Source organism: Herpailurus yagouaroundi, unplaced genomic scaffold (assembly GCF_014898765.1).
Source record: "Herpailurus yagouaroundi ecotype Mexico unplaced genomic scaffold, PumYag 161, whole genome shotgun sequence".
Taxonomy (NCBI): domain Eukaryota; kingdom Metazoa; phylum Chordata; class Mammalia; order Carnivora; family Felidae; genus Herpailurus; species Herpailurus yagouaroundi.
In genome coordinates this window covers 18,377,327-18,386,714 of record NW_024412402.1, presented here as the reverse complement: position 1 = coordinate 18,386,714, position 9,388 = coordinate 18,377,327, and positions in this window count along the sequence as shown.

Below are 9,388 nucleotides of genomic sequence, written 5' to 3'. Positions count from 1 at the left end.
TGCTCCCACTTAGAAAAGAATAAAGATGAACGTAAGAGACGGCATAATGTCTGCACGTGCCTCTGTCTCTCTCTTGCTCAAACCTGTCACCTCTCAAGAAGGGAGTGAAAACAGGTCTCAAGAAGGCTTTTGCAGGGAGGGGTGCTGGTTGGTCTCCACATTCTGAGACAGCAGGGTGTGCCCCTGATGCCTGGGCTCCCGGGATAGGACGGGAGTCTCAGCAACTGTTTTTTAAGTTTATCGCTTTATTTTGAGAAAGAGAGAGAGAGAGAGAGCGCACACGCGTGCACTCATGAGTGGGGGAGGGGCAGAAAGAGAGGGAGACACAGAGACTCTCAAACAGCCTCCACACCCAGCACGGAGCCCGACACGGGGCTCGATCCCAAGAACCGTGAGATCTTGACCTGAGTGGAAATCAAGAGTCAGATTCCTAGCCCGCTGAGCCACCCAGGCACCCCAACCTCTGCAAGTGTGAGATAGCTTTTTTCACTCTTCCTGAGAACAACTTGATCTTAAGATTAGTGTGGTTGTGTGATCAGCCAATACACCTGAGGGCTCCCACGCTTTAAAACATTCATCAAGAAGCTTCCCACCACTTTGGGGAAGTAGACTTTAATCGTCTCACATCATACATACATACAGAAGCACTTAGAGATTATGGCTCCAAATCCTGGGACACTGGCGACCAGCATGGGGAGTTCTGGATACCAGGATATTCAGAAAGTCGTTATCTCCAGCCACATTGCTTCTTGCTGCTTTCTCAACTCGGCGGTTCGATCTGGCCGGGGGAGAAAATGCCACCCAGGTTTCCTGAGCACCTCTCTGCGTTAAGCCCTCCCACATTCACTGGCTCCTTACAACAAGCCTTCTGGGGACGCGGTATTATTACCATCACTTTATCGGGGAGGAAACAACAGTTCCTAAAATCAAACAGCCCGGCGGGGGCTGGTCCAAGGGCACATCAGTCTGACCCACACCCCGGAATTCCCACCACGACGTGCTGCGAAGACAAGAACACGAACAGCGTAAACAGACACCTGCTCTTTGGAAAACCCCTCGCAAAAGGGATGTCCAGAAAGTGCGGGTCTGAGGAGCAGAGGCCCATCCATGTTGTGGGAGCTGAACCCACTGCCAAGCTGCAAGCGTGGTGCAGAGTGGCGAGGCTGGCCCCAGCGGCATCCCGGGAACCACGCGGTGCCCTGCTGGGCCCCACGGACGCCCACCTGGCCAAAGACGCAATCCCTTCTATCTTCCGCAAAACAGCGAAGCAGGAGACTGCGGTGTTGGTGTGCCCAGCCACCCACCTCGCCCCCCCCCCGCCCCAGTTCTCCCTTCGCAACATGGATTTAAAAATCTTCCCCTATGTTCCTTCCCCCCACATTGAATTCCTTGGAGGCGCGCGTCCTTTGTTTATGCTCTTCTAACCTTGGGTCTTGGTTTCCCCCTTCTCACTCTTGCCCCTTCTCCTTTCTGTAATACTCCCTTACTCCTTGCTTCATTTCCCATCCTTTTTTTCCTCTCCTGAGATAGCAAAAGAACAAAAGAACGAGCATGGCAGAGATCCTTTCCATCGCCCTGAATGATTCATTATTTGAGTTGTTTTCATTACATTCTTTGAATGAGCTTCATAAGATCTATGGTAACCAGATACCCCATTTGTGTCAAATGCTCTTTTGATATGTTGGCACTGCCTCGGTAAGCATTTTGGAGCGTCTTCATGCCCCTTTCTCTTTCACAAGTCCGATGGTTGGGCTTCCAGCTACAGAGAAGAGAAGAAAGGGAAGGGAGAAAAGATTTGCAGACAAGCCAGCCACTCAGAAAGCAGCCCCTCCTACTCCCTGGTCTGTTTAGGCCTTTGTATTCCTGGGGGGAGGGGGAGGGGGAGGGGGCCGGGAAGAAGGTCAGGATATGCCATCCCAAAATATGCCTCTTTGGCGTATCGATTACTCTGAGCTGAAGACACTTGAGAAACTGCAGGTACAGGAAAGGCTCTCTACCCTCCCCTTTTTAACCTAAAATCAGGTCATAAAATTTCCCACGAGACAGACGCCCTCCCTGTTCCAGGAAGAGAAGAACATTCTTATCACCAGAGACCGGGAGTCAGCAACAGACTGGATCTGCCCCAACAGACCTACCAAAATAACCCTGATCTTCCGTTAGTTTCCTCCACACATTTCCTAGTGACTGTGCCCCAATTTGCCACCCTGATGAGCTTAAGCCCCCATTCCTTTGTCTTGGCACTTCTCCACAAATTTACCTTTCTTTGCTAAAAAGGTATACATCTGGCACCTGGGTGGCTCAGTGGGTGGAGTGTCCAACTCTTGATTTTGGCTCGGGTAATGATCTTGTGGTTGTGGGTTCGAGTCTACCCCCCTTCCACTGGGCTCTGTGCCGAGCCTGGAGCCTCCTTGGAATTCTCTCTGCCCCTCCCCTGCTCATGCGTGCACATTCTCTCTCTCTCTCTCTCTCTCAAAATAAATAACTAAACATTAAAAAAATGATATATAGACTCTCAGTCCTAACCACTCTTGTAGGCCTTCATTTTTCCTATGAAGGACTCCAGGTGAATGTGAAAGTATTTAATAAGATGTGTGTCATTATTCTGTCTTTTGTCTTTTGTCTTTTGTTCGTAGCCCCCCTGCCACACAATGAAGAGGGTGGAGGAAAATTCTTTTCCTCCCCTATAGCAGCTGTGAGCACACACACACACACACACACACACACACGTGCACGCACGCATGCCAGGGCGTGCACACGCCCCACAGACTCCAGGGATGTCTGAGTTAAAAATGTACAAAATCACATAGACCAGCCCTTTCACTTTGGAGCTACAGAAACTGAGACCCAGAGAAGCAAAGGGTCTTGAGGAAGATCTCACAACCGGCTCGTGTTCACATGAGGACTAGAATCCGAGCACCTTGCCTCCCACTTTTCAGCGTTTTTTCCATTGACCCATCTAGAGATGGGGCTCTGAATCTTTCTGACTTTCCCTTTAGGAATCATTTTTGGCTCTATTATCCATGAACTTGTCTGAAGTCTTCTTGAAGCTATTTCTGTTTTCAGTGTCATGCTCCCAAGCAAGAGTCTGGAGCCACTGGGACAGAGGAAGAAGGGAATACGAACAGTTTTATTTTTGTGCTCTCTCAGATCCATGACCTCATTCCTTCCGAGAAAGTCAGAGGCCTCGCAACTTAGGAGAGAGATCTAGAGGGGAGCCCTCTGTTTTGGAGGGGCCTCATGGCAAGCTAGAAGAATTTTCCAGGAAATGAGTTACCGTTCTTCCCGCAGGTAGAGGCTGGCAGCAGAGATGTAAGAAGTCATCTGGTCTGACTCTGCTCCTGGCCACCTGTCCGTGTCTTACAATATAACCCTCAGTGAGCTCAGAGTCAGGATGGCTGGTCAGTGGATGCCTCAGCCGGGGGCCCGACGGGCATCCAAATCTTCATCAGCCCCTAACAGACAGACATGGCACCAAACCACCCAAGTAGCCTCGAAATACTATGAAAACTAGCTAGTGGAAACCAGCCAGTTCCTTCTCTACTACAGGATCCTGGGAGAGGCAGGAATACGACAAAGGTCCAGATTCCCAGGCAACCAGATCAAGTTTGGCTTGGTCCGGGGAGAGGTTTGCTTTGGCTTGGTCAGAATGTTCAGAATGGAGAGATGTTTTTCAGATGTCTCTTGAAAATCAGAAGTTGGGGAAGGTCTTTGTAAGGATCTCAGCCCCCTCCTGTTAATTTCACAGCAACGTGGCCTTTCATCCACCTCAGGTTCAATGGAAAAGGGCTTGGATCCAAGGAGAAAGAGATGGGAAGAATATAACTGCAGGACCTCAGGGCTGGATTCTTTCCATTTAAACTCCGAGGATCCTGGCCGCTTGAGGGATTTGCATAATTAAAGGAGCCTCTGGACGGAAAAACCTGGGGTGAGCAAGGATAAAGAAGGCTACCTAAGGGGTGGGAGGCAATCGAGTGGGGAGTGCCACAGTAAAGACTGATGACGGGTCGTGCCACAGGAAAACGAACCAAATCGTTCCCTTTCTTCTTAAGGAAATCATCATTTCAACTTTGCTCTGTCTTCTCTGTGACCATTTAGAAGAAAGAAGGCTCCCAATCTGCATTTAAATGGAATGATTTCAGGAAGCACAGAATAGAGTGTAGGCTTTTCACTGCCCTGCCCTTCGGGAGGAGGCCTTAGCTGCATCAAAATTGACAACTGCTCTTTGCAAATGCACAGGGCAGAAACCTACCCATTTCCAGGGGCCCCGGACCGACCACAGGCTGCTGTGATTTGGTTTGGGGGATGAAAAAGGTCCTTTGCTCAAAGGAAAAAAAAAATCGAACGCTGTCTGGAATCCCACCATTTAATTTAATTGAACTTCCTCCCATGTTGCTTTGATCTGGTTTTAAACAGCAGATGTCCCAGAAGAGGTAAAGCACTAACCTGGTATCAGTCACTTCTGGCTAGGTATGATGGGAGGAGGGGCTCCCAGAAAAGGTTTTCGTTCCTTTGACAAGTATGTGAGAAGGAGCTCAGCCAGGTAGGCATTGAGCTAGCTTCTGAGAATGCCACAGTGAACAAGGCAGGCCCATGGCCGAGGGCTCTGCTTCCGGGGGGCCCCCGGCGGCCCGGAAGTAAAGAAGGCACAAAATGGAGAAGGGGAGTTTCAGCTCTATGGAAGGGAGGGCGGAACAGGAAAAGGATCTGGGGAGCAGTGAAGAAACGCGTCTGTGACATTTTTATGATTTTCCATTTCTGTCACGGGCTAGTCCTGTCTCTGATAAATGGCTCCCTGCTTGGCTTCTGGGGATATAAGGCACCTGTCCTTATCGCGCTATCCCTGAAAAGGCAAGCAAGGGACAGGAGCTGTTCCCATACACTGGGATTTTATTTCTAAGTCTCGTCCACCCCCACCCCTGGGGCCACTTCGCTGCCCAAATGAGAGTCCCATCCTCTTATTAAAATCTCCACTCCAGTTTGCTTGGTCAGCATGTGAAGGACCATGGAATGTGCCTTTTCATGAAGATTATGTCCATTTCTGACAGGCCCCCCGGGTGGGTCATGGGGACAGACGCCTCAGTCCAGGGCTGACTGATGTCCCCTGCCACCATCGGTCTTGGTAATTACTTTTGGAGCTGGCTCCTCACACACCTGCGTTGCCTATGGGCCAGGGAGGTCCCATAAACCCGTCTCAGTGGCTTTTGGAGACAAGGGAGGGAGAGATGGGTGAAGGGGTGTGTGGATGGGCACGCACTATGAGGAGCGTGTGAAAGAACCCACGTAAGCACCTCATCCTTGGCTTTCAGAAGAGATAAATCAGGGCTCACTGGGGAGGAGGGGTAGAGATGGTGGCACACCTCTCACAGCCTGGAATATTCACCAGGGAAGCTTCCTCAACAGGACAGGCTGCTCAGATCATTGCACTCACCCCCCCCCCCCCAAGAAGATCTTTATTCCATTCTTCCCTCTGAGGAATGAATTCTGCGTTCTGGCTTTCCTACACGGGCCTTGGAAACCTTTAGAGAGGTGTTACTGGGTCATCCATGGGGAAAGGCTCGTTGCCGGTGGTGGGGGGGGGGGGTGGAGTGTTGAAGACAGAGGCCCATTTGGAATGTCCCAAGAAGGTTGCCATCCTTGCCCCTCACCACCTGGTAGGCCATTGCAAGAATTCAGGATTTGCCAGGTAGATCAGTAGACTTTCCAGGGTGTGCGGATTGATGGTCACGTGGATCAACACTTAGAGAGAAGCGCTCCTCACGGCCAGATAACATTCAGGCGGAAAAGATCCTTAATACGACTATTTTTTCTTCCACAGCTGAGGTAAGAAACATCCCAAACAGTAAGGCTATTTTCCCAGGGCCCGTCGAGGATGGATGAGGGGGTTAGAACCCTGGTCTTCCTCCCGCTCACGCAGGGATTCTCCTAAGCCCTCGTCCTCTCTATGTGGGGCTTTGAAGATGATGGGGGCTCAGGATAAGGAAGCCAGTACCACTGAGAAGACGTGCTCAGTTTCTGGGGCGAAGGAAGCCTCCTGGACCCCCAGCTTCCTACTCACCCTCACTGGGCAGTGGCCAGTCAAGGCTCTGTGGGGAGATAGTCGTCCCCACTGAAGAGTCATGATGGATCTTCTGCAGCAGCTTCTCTTGGGAACCAAAAAAGGCATTTTTCACAGTTGTTTCTCCTCCTACAAATGATCTCTATCTTGAGACAGTTGCCAGAAACTCATGGCCGCCAAACCAACTGTGTTATTCATCCATGCATTCATTTTTGAGCACACTGGCTTTGAGTGCAACTGGGCGACTGGGGGGGGGGGGGGCCTGGTAGGGGACACCGAGATAAAGGGGACCAGACCCAGCCGGCCAGGAACTTACTACCCGATAGGGGTCCAGGCATCACCCCCCTCTCCCTCCTCGAGCTAATCTTTACAGATCAAGCTCCCGTCACTGTCCTTTGTGTTTCACGGATGTCCTGTCCTAGCTCAGAGCAAGCCCACGAGGTCACACGAGGTGCCAGAGCTGTGACTCAAAGCTGGCTCTCTGCCAGCAGAGCCTGTGCTCTCAGCCACGACACTGAACCCAGGCAACCAGGTCGTGAGGAGGGTGGGAGTATCAAGAGAGTGCTGTGGTGTTTCAGAGAGGGGGGCCATCTCTTCCACTGCCACGGTGTCTGCTAGAGTGGCTTTTGAGAGCGGCTTCCCCTCCACCAGAACAATCTGGCAGCTTCCTTCCCTAGGGCAGCTCCCAGACAGGGGCTGGCCTGTGTCCAAGAATAGGAAATATTCCTCACTCCCTGGTCTTCTGGGTGAAGAGGACCTCCCTCATCTCCTCTCAGGGAGGAGCTCCCCGGGTTCTCTGCCTCTTGGAAGTAAGATAAATATTTAAACTGGGAGGGGCCTTAGAGAAACCTAGTCAACTAGCCCACCGCCGTCTGCCAGTGTACAAGGAAGGAAACTGAAGTTCAACTCACCTTATCACAGTCACAGCCAGAGGCAAAGCGAGGACCTCAGCCCCCCCGGCCCTCTGAGTTCCAAATCTCTGCTATTTCCCCACTGGAGCTAAGCAGGAAGATACAAAGTCAGACTTCTTAAGGGGAGTGACTGGCTTTAGCATGTGCTCTCTAGCAGGTCAAACTGGGGAGAAATGGAGAAGCACTGATTTGGGAGTCTTAGCTTCTGTCAATCTCACCTCTTTCCCAAGCCTGACACTTGCTGAACATCAGATTCTGAAAACTCCCATTTAAAGGAAATCTCTCTCTTTCTGTCTCTCTCTGTCTCTCTCTCTCTGTCTCTCTCTCGGCTGATTAACGCTGAGCTTTATCCTAACCAACAGCCTTTATTGAACATACCCTGCTAAGCTAAAGGTCCCTGGAGAATTGATTGTATAATCCTTGCTCTCCTAATTCAAGGGACTGAGTCTTTGGGAACACCTGGCCTGGAATTTCTCTCCAGGGCCTTGTGTCCATGTTCCCTCTTCTCAACCCCATCAACGAATGTGCAGCGATGGGCAACTTGGGGATGTTTTGAGACTGACAAAATCTGGCAACCTGAGGGGTGTGTGTGTGTGTGTGTGTGTGTGTGTGAAATTAACTCCTGCTGCCACAGGTTTTATGAATGAGGACCCAGGGTCATGCTGGATTTTGAGTTTGGAGAAGATGTATCACCTGGGGTCGTGTCCTCAGTAAGAGAGGTTGTGGAAATAGCGGGGAACGCGGAAGGGCTGGCGGTGGTGGAGATAACATCTCCACCCTGAGGAGCAAAGTGGATGATTTACAGGCCTGCGAGTCTAGAACCTGATTCAGCAGAAGCTCTTTGTTTTATTGTACCCGCTGAAATTCAATCATTCCCGGGGAGGGCCTTTGCCCGGGAAGGGGGAGAATCAGGCTCTTGTTAAGTGAGGATTAAATTGCTGATTTCAGCAAATGAAAACTAATGACCACTGACAGTCTCTCATTTGCAGGGGGCGCCTGCAGAGATAATTCAGCCTCCCCGGTGGGGTGGGGGGGGGACGGGTTGAGCAGGATGAGGGTTTGGATGAACTTCTGGGGGTGGCGATGCTTTAGGGCAACTTGACCTTACCTCGTGGACTCTGACATTTCAAAGGACAGGATTCTTGCCGGGGCTTCTTTATTTTCTGAGTTGGCACAGAAAGGAGACAAGAGGGTGAAGACGTGAGCCCCGGTTTCTGGAACGGTCACCCAAAGGGTGTCTTGCAGGCTTTGGCACAAGTGGCAAATCAGTTAACTTGGGCTCAGGGCGTTGGAGTCGCCTCTTTGAGTTTGCTTTGTGGAAAGTGTGGAAACATGTCTACCCCCACTTCAGCAGAAGCCACTGCAAGGGCAAGGGCAAGGGCGTGTCCAGTCTCTGCCTTCTCCCTCTCAGGGAAGGGCAGAAGACGGCTGCCCTCATTTAGGGGCAGTATCAATTTTCTGTCTTCTAGTATCTCCATCTCAAATGCAAATGCTTCCTCAGCCCAATGCCTCATCAGGCAACACATTAGCTTGGCTAATAACAATCAACTGATAGTAAAAATGAAACTTAGCATCCACAATAATGATATTATCTATTGAATAATTACTATGTGCCAGGCGCTATGCTAAGCTTTCTGCAACAGTATCTTTCTTCCTTCTTTTCTTTTCTTTCCTTTCTTATATTTTCTTTTCTTTTCTTTCTTCTTCTTCTTCTTCTTCTTCTTCTTCTTCTTCTTCATCCTCACCACAGCTCTGAGGCAGGTATTGCATTTAATACTCAGAAAGGTTCAACAGTGCATCCAGGGTTACACATCAAATAAGTCAAGAGTCAGTTCGTTTGACTCTCTTGCCCTCTGCTACAGGTGCTTAGGGTTGCAGAAAAAAAGTTGGGGGAAAGGGAACGCAGAGGTGGGGGAAATTTCGCTTCAAGGAGACAAGGAAATGAACAGAAGAGAGCATGATGTGATTGCATAGTTAATGCACTTAGAGTGAGACAGACCCTGATTCAAATCTCAGTTCTGATATACTCTCTCCAGCCTTGTGTGAGCTTGTCTCTCAAGGTCAGTTTCCCTATCTGGTAGATAAGAATAATGAGGCTGCCTTCCACCCACCTACTCTCAGGTCTCTGCTCAGGCGGTCTCTTTCTCTTGGAAGCTTCCTTGACCTTTCACCCCACACTTATTTAACCTCTTCTGAATACATGATATATGCAGGGGACACATCACACCTGTGTTTTAGCACTTCCTCAAACATACTCTTTAAAGACAGGGAATGTATTCTGTTCACTGTTATGTCCTAGGAACCTCCTAAACATGAATGAATGAATGAATGAATGAACTAGCAATGGGGAATAAGAGAACCTGGAACACAAAAGACATTCAAGAGATTCACCCCACTTGCCCCTTGGCAATTTTGCCTGGGT